Source organism: Centroberyx gerrardi, chromosome 20 (assembly GCF_048128805.1).
Source record: "Centroberyx gerrardi isolate f3 chromosome 20, fCenGer3.hap1.cur.20231027, whole genome shotgun sequence".
NCBI lineage: Eukaryota > Metazoa > Chordata > Actinopteri > Beryciformes > Berycidae > Centroberyx > Centroberyx gerrardi.
The window spans coordinates 18494936-18511254 of NC_136016.1; the positions used below are offsets into that span (position 1 = coordinate 18494936).

Here is a 16319-nt window from a genome sequence, read left to right on the forward strand (position 1 = left end):
CATCATGTGTGGCTCAGTCCTGCAGTGGATTAGCATGGACACTGGGCGCTCTTCCCATCTGGCCCTATTCTCTCTTTTTACCCATTTATCCATACATCCATCTGACCATTTCTCAGACTGCCCATTTACCTGTACATCCATTCATCCATTCATCCGTCCTTTCACACATGTTGCTACCATTTGCCCCACCACCCATCGTCTCATACCATCAGCTCAGTCTCACGTAGCCAAACCTCCGGCTCAAACAACGGAGGTCTTTTGAAATTCTCGTCATAAAATGTGGGATAATCAGAATTCGCTGAGCCAAAGGCAACATATTGACTGGCTCTGAGTTTGAAATTCTCCCACAAACCCTGGAAAACGGCACTTCTGGTTTGTTTTTCTGCCCGGGAAGAACAAGTTTCCATTGGTAGCTTAGCTACAACGCTAGCTACTTCACCGAGTAAATTGTATTTTTATTGTAACGATCCAACTATTAGGGAAGTAACTGTCCACACCTGGTATTAAGACAATAGTTAGCTAACTGTAGCAACTGCCTTGTTGTTCATTTGATGGTAAACAAGTGAGCACCATATGCTCTGGCCTAGCAAAATTTGAATTATGACGACAACCCACATCGTTGCCGTCCTTTTCTAACCAACTATTGTGTGTAAATTTCTCCAGACCTCCATCGTTTCAGCCGCAGGTGTGGCTCTACATGAAATTACCATCTCTCCACTGTGGTTCTCTCGCTCTCTCTTTTTTTTTTGCAGAGAGATCAAGGGAGCGCTGCCTCCCCGCCTCATTTGGATCAGATCAGCAGCAGGTTCCTTGTGGATCACAGGGAGACATTTTAGGATTATGGTCGCTCCTCGCTGCTTTAGTCTCTGTGCGGCCAAACTGTATTTGTAGCACTGGGAAAGGCAGCGAGAGTCACAGATGAATAACATGTGATCCTGACTGATCATTATATATGGGTATCATTTCACATTTGCGTGCCTGTATGCTATGAGTCACAGTGACAGTGAGTCAGAGTCCGTATATAGAGACTGAAATTCTTGTGAAGTCTGCGCTCATGTAGTAATACGATGATCCCAACATGCAAAGGTCTCTTCACAACTCCAGCATTGTAATAGATCTTGATCAATACTGTTATTGTAGAGTGCAATCAGAGTGTTGTTTTTTCATGCAGTGGAACTAATTGCCTGAAGTTACCTGATCTAATGAAATCTACTCCTAAAGGTCCGTTTATCCAATTTATCAATTTTCATGGCATTAGCAAATTGGGTTTCCCTCATAACAAGGACAACCCTTTATAAATAATTCTATGTATTTTTCCCAGAAACGTTTCACTTCCGTCCCAAAAGCGAGCTAAACTCTGCATGTTGCTTTAAACCGTGTGTCTGTTAGTGCAGAAAGTCACCAGGGGCACATTAGTGTGGTAACTTACACAGGAAACCCCAATGTGATAGAGCAAGAGGATTTGGGTGGTGATAAAAGCCTAAACCTCAAACATCCGTCACCAGGCTCATGTTGTTTTTTTCTTTCACAAAGCAAGACTCACTTGATGCCCAGATTAGCACCGGTGACAAGTCTGCACTTCTGTCTTTGCTCTCTTGAATTCCTTGCTACTGTCTGTGCCTCACCTAAAAGTCAATTGTAAACACGACAAAATGGCGGCTCTAGCTTTGAAACTGGAACCCCTCCTGTGAGCGTGTGCAGGGTGTGATGAAACCTGGTTTTATTTACTCTCCAGCAGAGTTTACTTTAGGCTCACACTCCTCTGAGACAGAGGCTCCTGCTCAGCCAAGCATTACACCCCTAATTCTCATCCCTTTCAGGTTTTCCTCTGTTGTTTCCCCTGTTCTTGTCACAGCATGACATAGTAATCAATAAGCAATTAAAAAGGGCAACATGGCAAAGGGCATTGCTTACTTAGTTCCAGTGGATGTTTTTACTCTGTGCTCAGGATGTCCACGCTGCCTTCCCGGGGACGCGGTGCAGGGATGAGAATGGGACACTCCAGTCACTTTATACTCACTACACACACCCGAAAACCAGCTCAACACTTACTTACACTTACTGTAAGTACATAGCATTTACGAATGCTCACTGCAGTGCTTTTAACTTTTGTATCTGTGTTTTTAATGACATACACCATCAGTCAAAAGTTTGGACACACCTGATTGAATGTACTATGTTTTTCATTCTCTTAAAGCCATTTTGAACTAAAGGCTTACGCTTAAATGCTTGAAATGTGTTTCTTAGATAAATATAAATAGTGAAGTTGATGCCTATGTATGAATTTCTTTCCAAAGCCTTTGCCTTCCCATCAAGGCAAAGGACGGCTACTTTAAAGATTCTAAAATATAAGATAGTTTTGATTTGTTTAACACTTTTTTGGTCACTGCATAATTCCATTTGTGTTATTTCATAGTTTTGATGTCTTAACTATTATTCTAAAATGTGGAAAATTGTAAAAAATAAAGAAAAATGTGGTGTGTCCAAGCTTTTGACTGGTAGTCTATACTGTGGTATTAGACATTTTATTAACATTTGAAGTGAGTGAATATGAAGGGTCCATAAACATTTAAAAATCCAGCTTGTGATCAGTCTTAAAGGGGAAGAGGAGCCAGCTCAAGGTTAGACTATACTCAGCAGTAATCTTAACCAGGAAGAAGTGTTGAAGCCACCCATCCTGTGCGAAGGACTAGCCGCTGCTGGTTTACTAGGAATTCACACGTTGTGCCTGCTACCGTCACTCTGCTCCCCAGCCTCTGACACTCTGTCATTCTGCACCGCGGACAGAAAAAAATGCCCCTACAACATGATCTAACAGAGTTACACTGCATCGCATGACACGACCACTCATCCCCAATTACAGCTGTGCTCTCCGTAACATACACGCTGCCCTGACAAGCATAGCAAGTATGCCGCTTGGCAGTTTAGACAGTGTTGTCTGCTGGGTGGTGGTGGGGGGGGGAGATGTGTTCATGGACTGGCTTTCTTGCGGACAGAGAAGGCAGAGCTGCTCCCTGCCTTTCCCTGCACTCTGTGTGTGTGTGTGTGTGGTGGTGTGTGTGGCCTGTTTTATCAGAATGCTGACACCTAGTTCTATAGTCCCTTGGCCCTGATAGACAGGCAGCTGGGGCAGATGTCTCCTGTCAGCCGTGTCCATTCCACCCCCAGCACCGCTGATATGACAGACCTGCCTGCCTGGATGGCTGTGGGGAAAGGCTTCAGAGGGTGGAGGTGTGTATGAAGTGAATGCATGTGTGTGTGTGTGTGTGTGTGTGTATGTGTGTGTGTGTGTAAGAGGAAGGGAGGGAGAGAGAGAGAGAGAGAGAGAGAGAAAGAGATGGAGGGGAAACAAAGTATCTCCACATGACACTTTGTGTTTTCTGAGGCAGGTGATATTTTTTTATATTTTGATGCTGTTTATTAGTTATTATACATCATGTTATTACCAGTGTGTGTGTGTGTGTGTGTAAGAGGAAGGGAGGGAGGGAGAGAGAGAGAGAGAGAGAGAGAGAGAGAGAGAGAGAAAGAGATGGAGGGGAAACAAAGTATCTCCACATGACACAGTGTTTTCTGAGGCAGGTGATATTTTTTTATATTTTGATGCTGTTTATTAGTTATTATACATCATGTTATTACCCAGTGTGTGTCCCCCCCCCCCCCCCCCCCCCCGCCCCCCACATTAGAGTGTGTAACTCAGTGTGTGTGTTTTTGTGTGCATGCGGTACAGTCCAGGAAAAAGAATGGGAACTGGTATGTTTTGGATTAATGTAAGGGATAAAGCTTTAAAAAAAAAGAAAAGAAAGAAAGAAAGAAGAAAATCACCTCTGATGCCAAAGAAGTCCAAACACGCCCCCTTTTCTCCCTCTCTCCTTCTTCTCCTCCTTTCTCTAACACTACTCACTTTTTACAGGCTGCCATTTCCACTAAATTAGTGCCCAGGGTTTTAATTGCAGTTTATGAAGCTCATTTATTGGCGCGAGAGTCTGTGTTTGTGTGATCTGGCATCCAGCGAGGCAGGCCAGGGCTCTGGGCTTTCTCCAAGCCTCCCTGCGGTTTTGCATTTCTTTTTTCCCCCTCTGTTGTTTTTTTCTCCCCCCTTCTTTTCTTTTTAACACCAGAATGTTGCTGGGCTTAACCGTACACGCTGCTGTTTTTATAGAGAATTAGCACTTCTCTACCCAGCGCTGGCGGTGTGGCTCCACACTGGAAGTGTTGCCTTTAAATCAGCCCTCCCCTTTAAAACCGCCCAGGCACGTGCCAAGAGCCACACATTCAGCATACAGTAGTTAGCATTTCCTATGGCTTTAATCAAAGGATTGAGATTATTAATTAATGTCATACTTCAAATGATATCAAGACGTGATCCAGAATACATGCAGTATGTAGCTTGGGATCGTTAGGAAAAGAGCGGACCCTGTTTCCATGACCCATGAAGATCTCTCTCCCTCTCTCTCTCTCGTTCCCTCTCTCTATTTCTCTTTCATTTCCCCTCTCTCTTTCTCTCTTCCTCCACTTCATCCCCTCCATGGCATTCCAGTGACACCCTGGAGGCTAATTAAGCCTTAATTACATTTGTTGGAATTGATTTGTGATTTAGTCTTTCCTCTGTTGTTCCAGCTCATTGGCCCCCATAGAAATGTCATTAATGCACCATTATTTTCACGGGCGGTCTAATTAAAGGGACATACTCTCTGGGTTTGCTCTGATGAGATGCCGGGAAGGGGAACATGTTGGCGACTGGCACCCCGATGATCCAAAATGGAAGACACGATGGGGGTGAGGGGGTGCGACATAACCTCACTTAGGGGAAGTGCCCTCAATTTAGAAGGAGGCAGCCAGTCACCTTGCGTGGGAAGGATGTCTGCACCATGTTCAAGGGGATACGTGACATTATCACTTGTTTACGTTCGATGGCATGTCAGGCCACAAGGTGTTATTACACAAATTTATTGTCATTTAATCTCTGCCAGCATGTAATCCTTCAATCAACCTGGTGACCCCACCGGCTTCCACCGTAACCTTACCAGCGTTGTGCCGGTTGTCTTAGTATTTGATATCAAGCACTCGGTTTGGAATGCTTTGTCCTGCACTGCCATATTCCCTCCCCTCTAAAATATATCAGGAAAGCGGATATTTGATGGGAAGAGGTGGAAATGAAACGCACACAAATCCGACTCCATCGCACATTTAGCTTAATCCCTCCTGGATGTGAGCCCAGGCCCCAAAAAAGCTGTTCGGTCTTAATGGGTGACCTGAGATCCGGAGCATCAGGCCGCTTGCAACACAGCATGGCCGAGGAAGCAAAAGCACGCTTGATTCCCCTTCATAAGTAAAAAGCAGAATTTGGAGCTGGCAGTTGTTTGTGCTTCTTTTAAAACACTGGTCTTCCCTTAGGGAGACTTGTGGGAGGGAGGCAAAAAGGGAGAGGGGGTTTTGCGGTGCATTCACATGTGGAAGCTCAAAGCAGTAACAATCTTTCCCAGCCTCCTCTGGCCTCATATGGCCTGTGCTATCCTGCAGCTAAGAGCCTCAAAGCACGAGACTGTTCCCGCTCTCTATCTCTCTCTCTCTCTCTCTGACTGCCCCTCTCTCTCTCTCTCTCTCTCTCTTATTCTTTCCCTGCTCACCAACTCACTGACAGAGTGACTGCCTGACACCTTCTCCTCTCCTCTCAATTCAGTTCAATTCTCTCTGTTGTCTGCATGTACCCTTTCTGTCTGTTATGATTGTGTATAATGGGCCTCAGTCCAACATGCTGGCTGGCAGGCTGACGGGCGTGTTGGACAACTGCTTCACAGTTGGCTAGGCTAGTGTGTGTGTGTGTGAGAGAGAGAGAGACAGAGGGAGAGAGAGAGAGAGAGGGAGAAAGAGAGAGCAAAGGAGAGAGGGAAGGAGGAAGGGAAGGGGAGAGAGAAAGACAGAAAAAGGCAGAGGGAGGGAACGACAGAGTAACAGAGAGAGAGAGAGAGAGGCAGAGTTGGAGAGAGAGAGCAGAGAATGGGGTCACTTGAGTTTGTTGCTCATAGGATATCAATCAGCTCAGTCTCTCCACCCCCTTTAGGAGTCTGGCTGTTCTGTTACCTCCCTCCCCATCTCATCAAAACCGCCATCTTTGGGAGTGTTACAACAACAATAACAACGTCCACCATAAAACGGCACCAATCGAGCAACCTTGTTTTGAGTCCCAGTTTAATCATACCATGGAAACGAAGATGATGTAGTTTAAGTGAAGCCTTAAGTAAGCTTAAGTCTTGTATTTCTTTTATATGGCTTTGGCAAACATGAGTATGCCGTATTGAGTGCCTTCAGTTGAAGTTGTTTCAGAGCCGATGCTCTGCGCGGTTATAGGTTGCTCTGCAGGGAGGAGGCCGTGGAAACGGGCTGTCGAGCATTGCAGAGAGAATTCAACCTCGTCATGAAAACGAATTGTTCCTCGCAAAAAGGTGTTTTCCTAATCTTTGTCAGGTCCCCGCGATTGCTGAGTCATCTGGAAAAAGCAGCGCTCTCGCATTCTTTATACTTGGGTAATGCAGCATAAGAGGACTTCCATTTTTAGCTTTACAGCAAATTACATTAAGCCACAGTTCAGTGGGCCCTAATACTTTGAAAGTAACAAATATCGACAGAGAGGGATAAAAGTTTTTTGATATTGCTCAAACTTCTCCCAGCGAGGCCTCTTTTATACCTCCTCCCCTGCTGCGGAGCGGGAGGAGAATGGGTTAAACCTGTCTGCGGCCCACATCTGGGAGTCATTTGAAACATTCCACAAGGCTTACCACATGTTTTCAGATGGACTAAATCCCGCGAAAGGCTCGGCTGTCAGAGGTTTGAAAAATCGTCCTTTTTTTTTTTCGGCAGGAGGGGAAAAACTGAGAAAGAGAAAATTAAACTGTATAATGGTTTTTCTCCCTCGCAGGTGAGATTAGGTGGAGATGGTGGGTGGGTTTGCAGACGTGTCCCTGTGTGTGCGGGTGGTGGCAGCGGGGTGGAAGTGTGTGTTTCTGTGTCCTCCTGCATGTTGGTGGCATGTTATTCGAATGTGTTCTGAGTGAAAGCGTTTCTTAACAGCCATTTGCAGTTCAAAGGAGGCTTTGGGGGCTGGCTAACTGTTTCCATGCGGCTGATACAATCTCATCTGCTCTCTCTCTCTCTCTTTTCCTCCTTCTTTATTCCTCACAACCTACCACCATAAAGTAAACCGACATGAAAGTTATGTAGCTTTTCAGCACGCCTGTACACACACACACTTACAGACATGAGTGGCACATTCAGCCACTGGCAGTTTTTTTTTTTTTTTTTCGCATTCAGACGCACTGATACGTTCATCTCATTGTAATACGTCCCGAAAGGCTCTTTTATTAGGTGCCCTCTTGTGCCGCAAAGTGCCTTTCTACAGCGACTGTTCCATGGTTTCGCCATTACACTCTGCTGAGGATGACAAGCTAATAAAGGGTAGTCGCGGGGTGATGAATGGTTGGCTGCTCGGAGCTCCAAATAAATAAGTGGTTTTTAGGGGAGCTCGAAATTAATGGCCAGGGAGTCTGTGGATGTTGATTGACCACAGAGCCTTGGCACCGCCTCGCCCTCACGTCTCCCCATGCCCTACGCAGGCCTGCCGGGTCTTAGATCCTCTCCAAATCTATACCCAAGAAAGGCTGGTAGACTGCTGGCCTTTTTGACGTCAGGCCCAGGGGATCTCATGTTGCCCCGGTGCGTGAGCCGCCCCACTGTATTTGTCCACTGACATTTGGGGGACTGGAAATGTTTCTCTTGGGCGTGGGTGACACTCCATGCAGAGGAGGGGCCTCTCTCTCTCTCTTTCTCTCTCTCTCTCTCTGCCTCCCACTCCTTCTCTCTGTCTATGAGGCTGTGACATGTGGCATGTGGCCCCATGCTGGGGGCGAAAGCATTGATCAGGCTGGCTAATGTTACAGCACTCTGGAAATAGCTCTGGAGTTTCAGGCTGGACAGTAAATAGGCAGCCGGCGTTTACAGGATCTGCCAGAGGTGGAGGCGGATTCGAAGCGAACACCTGCTAGGGGGCTCGCCAGGTGTCTTGTAAACTGAAACACGAGAGACACTTTGGGGGGACCGCTCCACTACTGTCCTATAACATTAACCATTCGCAGGAACTACTTTATGTTATGGTTTTTTATAGGAGGGAATTCCAGGATCAAGATAGCACCGCGAAGCCTCTGGGTGCATTGAATGTCGTGTTTCTTAAAGAGCCTCATTATTCATGCTGAGAGGAAGAGTGTTTACAACGTCTGAATTGAGTAATAGATCTGGCTATCCTAACTAGTCACCCCGGTAGAAACGGAACGCCACTAGTCAGCAGAAAACGTGATACCGACCCAAAGCAAATACAGTCATCGTATATGCTGTATGCATGCTGTGCTTAATCCTACATAACACTGTCAGGCTTTTCTGGCAGTCCTGTCACTCTCGCTCCTTCCAAGTCTCGAAAACGGAGAAGGCAGTCTTAGCAGACTTGGATCTACGAAGCATGTCCAAGTCTTGATTTTCTCTTTCTGTAAATCACTGCACAGTTCCCTTACACAAAGCTAATGCATGTGCCTTACAAGTCACCGTGTCATGCTTGACATTCGGAGTTTTTTGCTTGCATACGGGGGGCTATGTAAAGCACTAACTGGAACATGCATCACACGGCTTTTCACTATGCCTGACATGTCCCTGTGGCTGTACAGTACATGCTTAAATACGGTCTACATCTGTATCTCAGAATAGAAGGGAGCTATACCAGACTCGAGACCCATTAAGATTCAACTCCTGTGACTTCCAAGTGTAAACCTGGCTACAAGTGGAGGATGCAGCTGGGCTAAGGGGACCCCAGAGGCTTTGCTAGCCAACCTAGAGATATGTAGAGGAAACAAAATGCTGGCCTTTGCCAATACAAATCCCCACACTGCAGTTGAGTGAATGAAGGCTAGCCCGTCCGGTCTGCATGAACATACACTGTACACATGGACGCCGGGCCCAATTCCACCTGTCAGAGGGCTGTGAAATGAGACAGCTCAGACTCTTCAACCATTGTGTTATGACAGCAGCCACTTCCACCAGAACATACTTTTAGCATTTGCGGACTCCCTCAGTCCTCGGTTGCTCGCATGCCTCTCTGTCCCATGTAACACCGCCCCAGCACTGCATTCCTCACTTGTGTGGTGATGTGTGACAATTGACACAGCTTAGTGCCACTCACAGCTTTGTATAAAAAAGCCTCAAAGGCAGCAGGGGAGACAAGGAGGACTCTCTCTCGCTCTCGCTCTCGCTCTCTGTAGCTGTGTCAATGCTCCCAGGAAAAGAAGAGAAGCAACAGAGAGGCAAAATATGTCACCGGCTGTCTTGTGGCCTTTTGTCCGATCGCATGGGACACGGGGTTTCACATCCACCACCACCTCGCGCAGAACTTTGCTTTCTGGGGCGGAAAGCTATCGAGTGTCGCGTTCAGACCTGAGAGACGGCAGAAAATCGGTGCTTTCCTCGGTGCAAGAACTCCCTCTGCACGCAAACATGCACACACTCTTTTGAACTTACGATACACACCTGTGCGAACACACACATGCACAAACACACTTACACATGTGCACATACACACAAAACTAACACTCAGCTGACTCTCAATACACCATATGTAATAATCAATAACATGTGTTGGTATAGCTGGAGTAGACAGTCATAAACTCTTCTCATCTCTTGGTATTATTGTGTAATTAAGCTTACTTTTTATTGATACAATTCAGTTTCTGGACTTCTAACAAGCCATTTCACGCCAGAAGGGTCACCCGTTGCTTTTACTGTTGTTGAAACCAATAGTGAGATTAGAAATTATTGTGTGTAAAGCTGTGAACTACAGTAGGTAAGCCCCTATGTGTATGTACAGGGTTTGTGCATGTAGGTGATTCTGGGGGTATTGTGGGCTAAATTTAAGGAAGCATCTGTGATGGGAGGTGCCAACTTGATAACCTCAATGTCAAACTAGGTTTTCTGCATAAGTGCTTTCCCAAAATAGCACAAGAGATAGTTACATTATATCCTATGTACTGGAAAATTCAATTATGGCTTTTCTACCACTTAGGGGAGGAGGAATATCATGTCAAAACAGACAGGGAACTGGACTTTCTCTGGGGTCTTGCTGTGAAGCCTCAAGCATACGCAGAACTGTGCTGCTGAAACATTTGGTTTTGGGATGAAGCCATTAAGCCAGTATAAAAATAGCTGAATACAAGTTAATTTGTAGCCTATGAGTTCTTATCTCTGCATATTTATTTCCATGGTTGTGTAACGAATGCATGATCTTATTACTTGATGTTATTACTTTTAGATATTATCTGTTTTTCATTGCAAAGGTTAATGTATTTTCATCTGAATTTTGTCAACATTACATAAATTGTGAAGCTTGCATAAATCTTGGTATACATTACATTTTGCTGCATTTTTGCTTTTGCTGGCTCCGCTCTCCATTGCAAACCTGTGCTTGGTTGCATTAAATATCTTTTCTATCTCAAGTTAAATATCTCCAATTACATAACCACACAATCTGGAGACACAATAAAAGCTACTTTAATATTAAAGGAAAGGCAGTACTCTTAAGTTGCTTTATGCAACATAAAGATAATATTATGATAAGGAAGTTTCCTTGGCTGCAAGATAAGGATAGAAAAGGGAGTTTTATGCATCTCAGACAAGGAAAAGACAGCTATTAGGGAAAAGTTTAGGGGTGAAACCTACTTTGGATTTTTTTTTTTTTTTTATACAACTGGACTGTGGATTTTCTTCTTGCATCACATCACTTGAGAAGAGCAGTGAGCACATCTGGAGTTAACAGGACATCCACTTGAGCACCAGCTCCCATAAAAGGAAAGGGGCGGGGTCAGAGCTGGTGTTGGATTTCACAGCCAGAGAACGTGACTGCAATGGTTGCCTTTGCGAACGCTGTGCCCAACTTGTCTGCTCACTGAGAGCCGTTCGCCGCCTCTTACCGACGATTTTCCGGGGGTTAATTTCGCTCAGCACTCGCAGTATCCACAGTTTAGACATTTTAGAGCCGGTAAACAACTTTGAAAAGAGTACCGCCGCAAAGAAATACAGCTGCGCGACTGAACTTCCACCAGCAGCCCGAGGGGACCGGGAGGAGGAGTCAACAGGTCCCAGGTATAATGATCCACTTGTCATTGACAGCTTGTCAACATTTGACAGCATGCGTTCAGGTCACACTTTGGATAGAAGGCGAACTGGGCAGCCCGTAACATTGTAGCCCTTTCACCTAAAGCATTTTAAATGCGTCATGCATGGCCATGGGTATGATGTGCACGAGTGTGACAGGTTTCGATGCCGTTCATTGTCAGAAATGGGTTGAATAACTGGAGTCCGAAACTCCTATCAACTTGCTAAATCATGGCCACTTCAGCCACAGCGTCCGCTTGCATTATCGAACAGAAACACTGTAGGCATCCGAGCGCAGGCTGCATTATATTCAGTGGACATGATGTCTGTTAGCCAGCTAGCATGCAAGCTAATGCTTCGCTGCTGCTCAGTGTAGCTTGTTAAAAAAGACACTTGGACATATTTCAGCGCTGACAGTTTCCTTGAGTCGATTAGCAAAGCAGCCCAACTAACCATCTAGCGTGCCACTGTGGGATTGTGCCGTTATCTGAAGTTAAAAACCTGTAATCTTGTCTGTCAGAGTGTCTGCACCTTCCCCGGCGAGAGCTAGTTTTTGTTGTTGCAACGTCAGGACAATGGAATGTGGAACAATCTATCCTTTTTTTGACATTGTGCATTTGCAAATTTTGGGGCAAATTGGTTTGCTGCGGGCTGGTGAAGGCTGAGGTGAACTTTGCTCTAGTGAATAGTGTAGTTTGCTTTTTGTTACCGATGATATCAGGAGCCCACTTCCTCTCCTCAGTATGTAAATTGATGAATAGGCATACCATACTGAGGATCAACCACAGCCCCGCATTCCTTTGATGTGCTCTAGTATTAGAACTGTAAACTTCATGACCCAGGACACCCTGTCTTCTTCTATGGCAGGAATGACAAAAATCAAAACTGAAGTCCCACTGCATGCTGACAGATATCTCCCCTAATTTGTTAACACCCTTGATTAACCCCTGTCAAGATAATGTGGCAATTTGAGGTGCCTGCATCTCAGCAAATTAAATGGCATGACTGTGTTCTAACACTTTAGTTACATACCCTGCAGCATCGCAAACCTGCTATGTTATCTCGTAAAATGTTATCTTGTAAAACCACACATTAGGGTGCTCATTCCCTTCTGTTTATTAGCCAGCAACCACTTTACTATCAATTTGTAAAACATACTTTAATTTGGACTGTCACGTTATCATTAAGGCTGTGATTATTACTTTCTGAATGTGTGCTTTCTTTGCTCTGTACAGTTTAAAAGAGCTAGGTCATGCATTTGGCATAGCGTGGTGTGTTGAATGATACTTTATGATACTAGTTACTGAATGATACCAGTGTACTGCAGACTGTCTGTTTTTGTGGGGTGGGGCTGGGGGAAGAAGATGCCCTTTCCTCCCGAAAAGCTGTGACATTCAGAGCAAGATGCATTAGAGGCTTAGTCGCTGAGTGGGAAATTTGGTGTGTCTGAGGATTTTCCCACCCTGTCACCTCTCCTCTTGGTGTGATTCACAGTTAAATGTTGTGCCGTGGCCATAACTGGGACGGCCTGAGCAAACTGCAACTCAACTAACCGACCACCAAACCTTCAAATATGGTAGACTTTTTTTTATTTTTTATAGTAACCCTTAGAGATACCAATTAGAGATGTGCTTAATTCTGTTTTTTTCATGGTTGACTAGTCGGTGGGTTTTCTGACTAAACAGTAGTTGGTGTACACAAAATTCAACATAAGCTTATTGGGCAAAATAACTTCAAAAAATAACTATTAACTAATATTAACCATAAAAAACAAGCATGAACTGTCCGTTTTGACTCATGAAAATTTATTTTGTCATAGGAATAGGAAATATCAATTTAAAAAACAAAGACAATTAAATATAATTTTTGAAAGATGGAAAAAGCTTAGTGCAAGACTAATATTTTTAAAATATTAAAAATATTTTTCAACATATATTTCTCCAAAAGACAGTAATGGCCTACAAATAGACCTCAGAAACAATAAGGCTGAAATGCAAAACATGCAAAAAATTAAAGTACAATAATGATGATAATAATAATAATAATAATAATAATAATAATAATGATAATAATCAAAATAATAATTAAAAACGTCAACACACATTCTCACAAACAACTAGCCAACTGTTTTGGCGCATCCCTAGTATCAATGTGTACAAACCAACAACCTGCTTTTCTTGCCATGATAAATTGCATTTATTAAATCTGCTGTCTAGCCGTCTCATGATATCTGAGCCGCTGTTAGGGATTTGTTCACCTCACCGCTGAAAGCTGAAAGGTAATGGGTTAGTGTCCTTTGTGTCTCAAGAGCAAGATCTGAGATTTGGTGAAGTCTGTGCTATGAAATTGGCATTAGTAAGTAAATCTAATATGCTAACTGTTGCTGCTGAGAATAGGCAGATAGATTGAGGGAGGTATGAAGGAATGATGTCCTCCAAAACATTGTAACATCATTGTTGTCGGCAACTCTAGTCACATGCTGTTCTCTGGCTGCATCCCCATAGAGCAGAAATGAAAATTTCCTGTGGATTTTGAATTGTTGTCATTGGCTTACAGCCGTATATATTTTTTAAAATTGAAGAGCCTGATACTACAATGTATATTTGGATTGGTGGATTCATAACACCGCACAGTACTGGAGTTGTTTGTTGGAACACAAAAGTATCATGTGAGCGGTAAAAAAAAAAAAAAGAGACCTTTTTATTTGCACGGGGTAAGAGTTTGACAAGCGTCAACGGGAAGTTGGTTCCCCCCTCGCGTGAGTGATGCCAGTTAGAGGCCTCACACGCCGCAGTTTCACATGGCACTAAATATGTCATCATAACGGAGGCGATGGCGCACCGCTTTACCCCACACACACACACACACACACTCATACACACCATGTCCCCCTCCTTCCTCTGCAGATCGTAAAGTCAAGAGTGAATGACACTGGAAAGGATTTTTTCTTTGCTCTTAAAAATCACAGTAGTATGAGTCAATAGCTCCTGCCTCAGTTTTGTTTCTTCACACAGGCTGGCATTTTTCTCCTTTGCTCACCACTTGTGGAACAAATGGCTTTGCCAGATGAAAAGCGATTAAGTTACTGGAGGATGGTGAGATTGTTCTCATTAAGAGACCTTTTTGTGCAGGATATTGGACTGTTTCACCTGCCCGCTGATTTCTGCTCTGCTATTGTGTAACTAATAATTCCCATGAGCGGTTTTACGAACGCATTCAATAGATTCCTCTAAATTATGTTTCCTTTTACTTAACTATGAAATGATGGTATTAAACCGGAATGGACTTTTTAAAATATTGAGTTTTGACATTTTGAGTGACCCGTTCTCATATTGCATAACATGTTAATTTGCTAGTACATGTTATCTTTCCTTGTATTACTATCAGGAGCTATAGATTGTGTCAGCCCCTACAACTCAGTAGGTCACTATGTTGTTGAATCATGCAAATCATTTTGATCTAGGTTATGAGATAGCATCTTCCACAAATAGCACACTAACCAGCAATAGTAGGAGGTGAAGCTGCAGCTCTAGCAAATGAGCGTTGACTCATTCAAAGGGAGGAGGAAGTGTTTGCACGCGAGATGTTAGAGATCCGCTCATGGCTAAATTTGGCACCAGATCTAGCTTCCACCGAAGAAGACCTCAGTGTGTCAGATGTTTGGTTTCTGGAGGCCCGTAGTGGTCTCCACAGCCCCACCACAGCGGCCTGCTCCTCTGTTGTTGACGAGCCCGTCTGACTCAACGAGGCTGAGGCTGTGCAGCGCAAACTCATCAGGCGCTGACAGATGAGACATGCTCCCCACAATGGCAGGGCACCCCGGAGATGTCACCCAGCGCTTGCTTAACGGTAAACACCTCTACCCAGTCCCACCCACGCCCTGTCACACTTCGACTGCTAGTAGCTGTGTGTCTGGAGTAGGAAGCGGTGCTTAAAGCGAAAACCACACTGCAGAATAGGAGTTTCATTCGCTATAATAAAAAAAACAAGTGAGCAGGTATGTAGAATTTGTTTTGATGTGTGGTCGTTAGTCTTCCAATTTGCTGATGTTGCCATTCAGAATAGATCATGTCTTAGGAATTACACTATAATATTTTTGGCGAAATAGAGAAGCAGTTACTTTATATTGAAGCTACAAATGGAGTCCGGTGGAACTAAATAGTGTAGCTTTACACTAATAAAACTAGCCTTGACCTAAATTAAACAGCCCCAGACTCTGTCAGAATAAGTAGAAATAAATTGGGATATTACAGTGGTTTGGCTGTGGTGCCCAGTGACGTAGCCATTGCCTTAGGGAATGGGGCGAGTGTGGGAAAAGCGGGAGAGAAGGAGGGTGGGAGCCGATACCAGGAGAGTGTAGCCGAAGCCGAGTGGGATTTTTGGGAGGGGGAGCGGAGCCCCTGTGATGTTGGAATATGGGAGCTCCGCTCGCGCCGGCCGACGGCAGTTAGACGGGCCTGCTCCCGCATACTGATTCCCCTTCCACCGCCCTCCACCCAGCCCTGCGCCTACCGGCCGCGCGAGGGTTAACTCTTCCCCTCTTTCACGCCGCCTCCTTTTATTCCTCTTTTTATGGCTTTGATGGTATTAAATAATCTTTACGTGTCAGAGTGCACAGCTCCCCATGTTCACGTCGGGAGAGCGAGAGAGCAATTAGGTCAGAGTGGTAGAATAACTCGGTTTCATCCCAGTCTTAAAGTGGCAGGGTACCTCACTTGAAGTTACTGTTTAAATTCACCTCGAACGCTCAGAGTGTGAATTTCAAAGAGGTCCAAGGCCAGCAGGGTTATCAAAGCGCTGAGAAAAAGAACTTTGTATCTCTCCGTTGTATAGTCTCATGATAAAATGTCCCAGAATGGATCATCAGTTGTGATATTTTAGGTCCCTCTGTGTTAATTTGCCTGAAGAATCAGGTCACGTTTGTCTCCTTTTTTCCTAATGAGGCTGAGCTAAAGACCCATATAGCCCATTATCCTGGTTATTGATTTGGAAAGTGTCTCAAGCTACAAATTGTTTTGGTAGACCTTGAAATCATTGACAGATTTATCTGTAGAGCTCTTTTACTGTCTTTTTAGATTAAGGGATTAAGATCTCTAAGACCAGGCAAAACAATAATGAATTGAATGTTTTGTGTT

At 44.4% G+C, this 16319-nt stretch overlaps 1 protein-coding gene across 2 annotated transcripts in view; it reads left to right on the forward strand.

Moving 5' to 3' along the window:
- Window positions 1-10989: 10989 nt before the first annotated feature.
- raraa (retinoic acid receptor, alpha a) overlaps window positions 10990-16319 on the forward strand; it is a 151843-nt gene continuing 146513 nt past the window's right edge. For both annotated transcript variants that reach the window (XM_078290622.1, XM_071926696.2), the window contains exon 1: window positions 10990-11172. The gene's annotated coding sequence lies outside the window, so the exon portion shown is untranslated. The remainder of the gene's footprint in view (window positions 11173-16319) is intronic.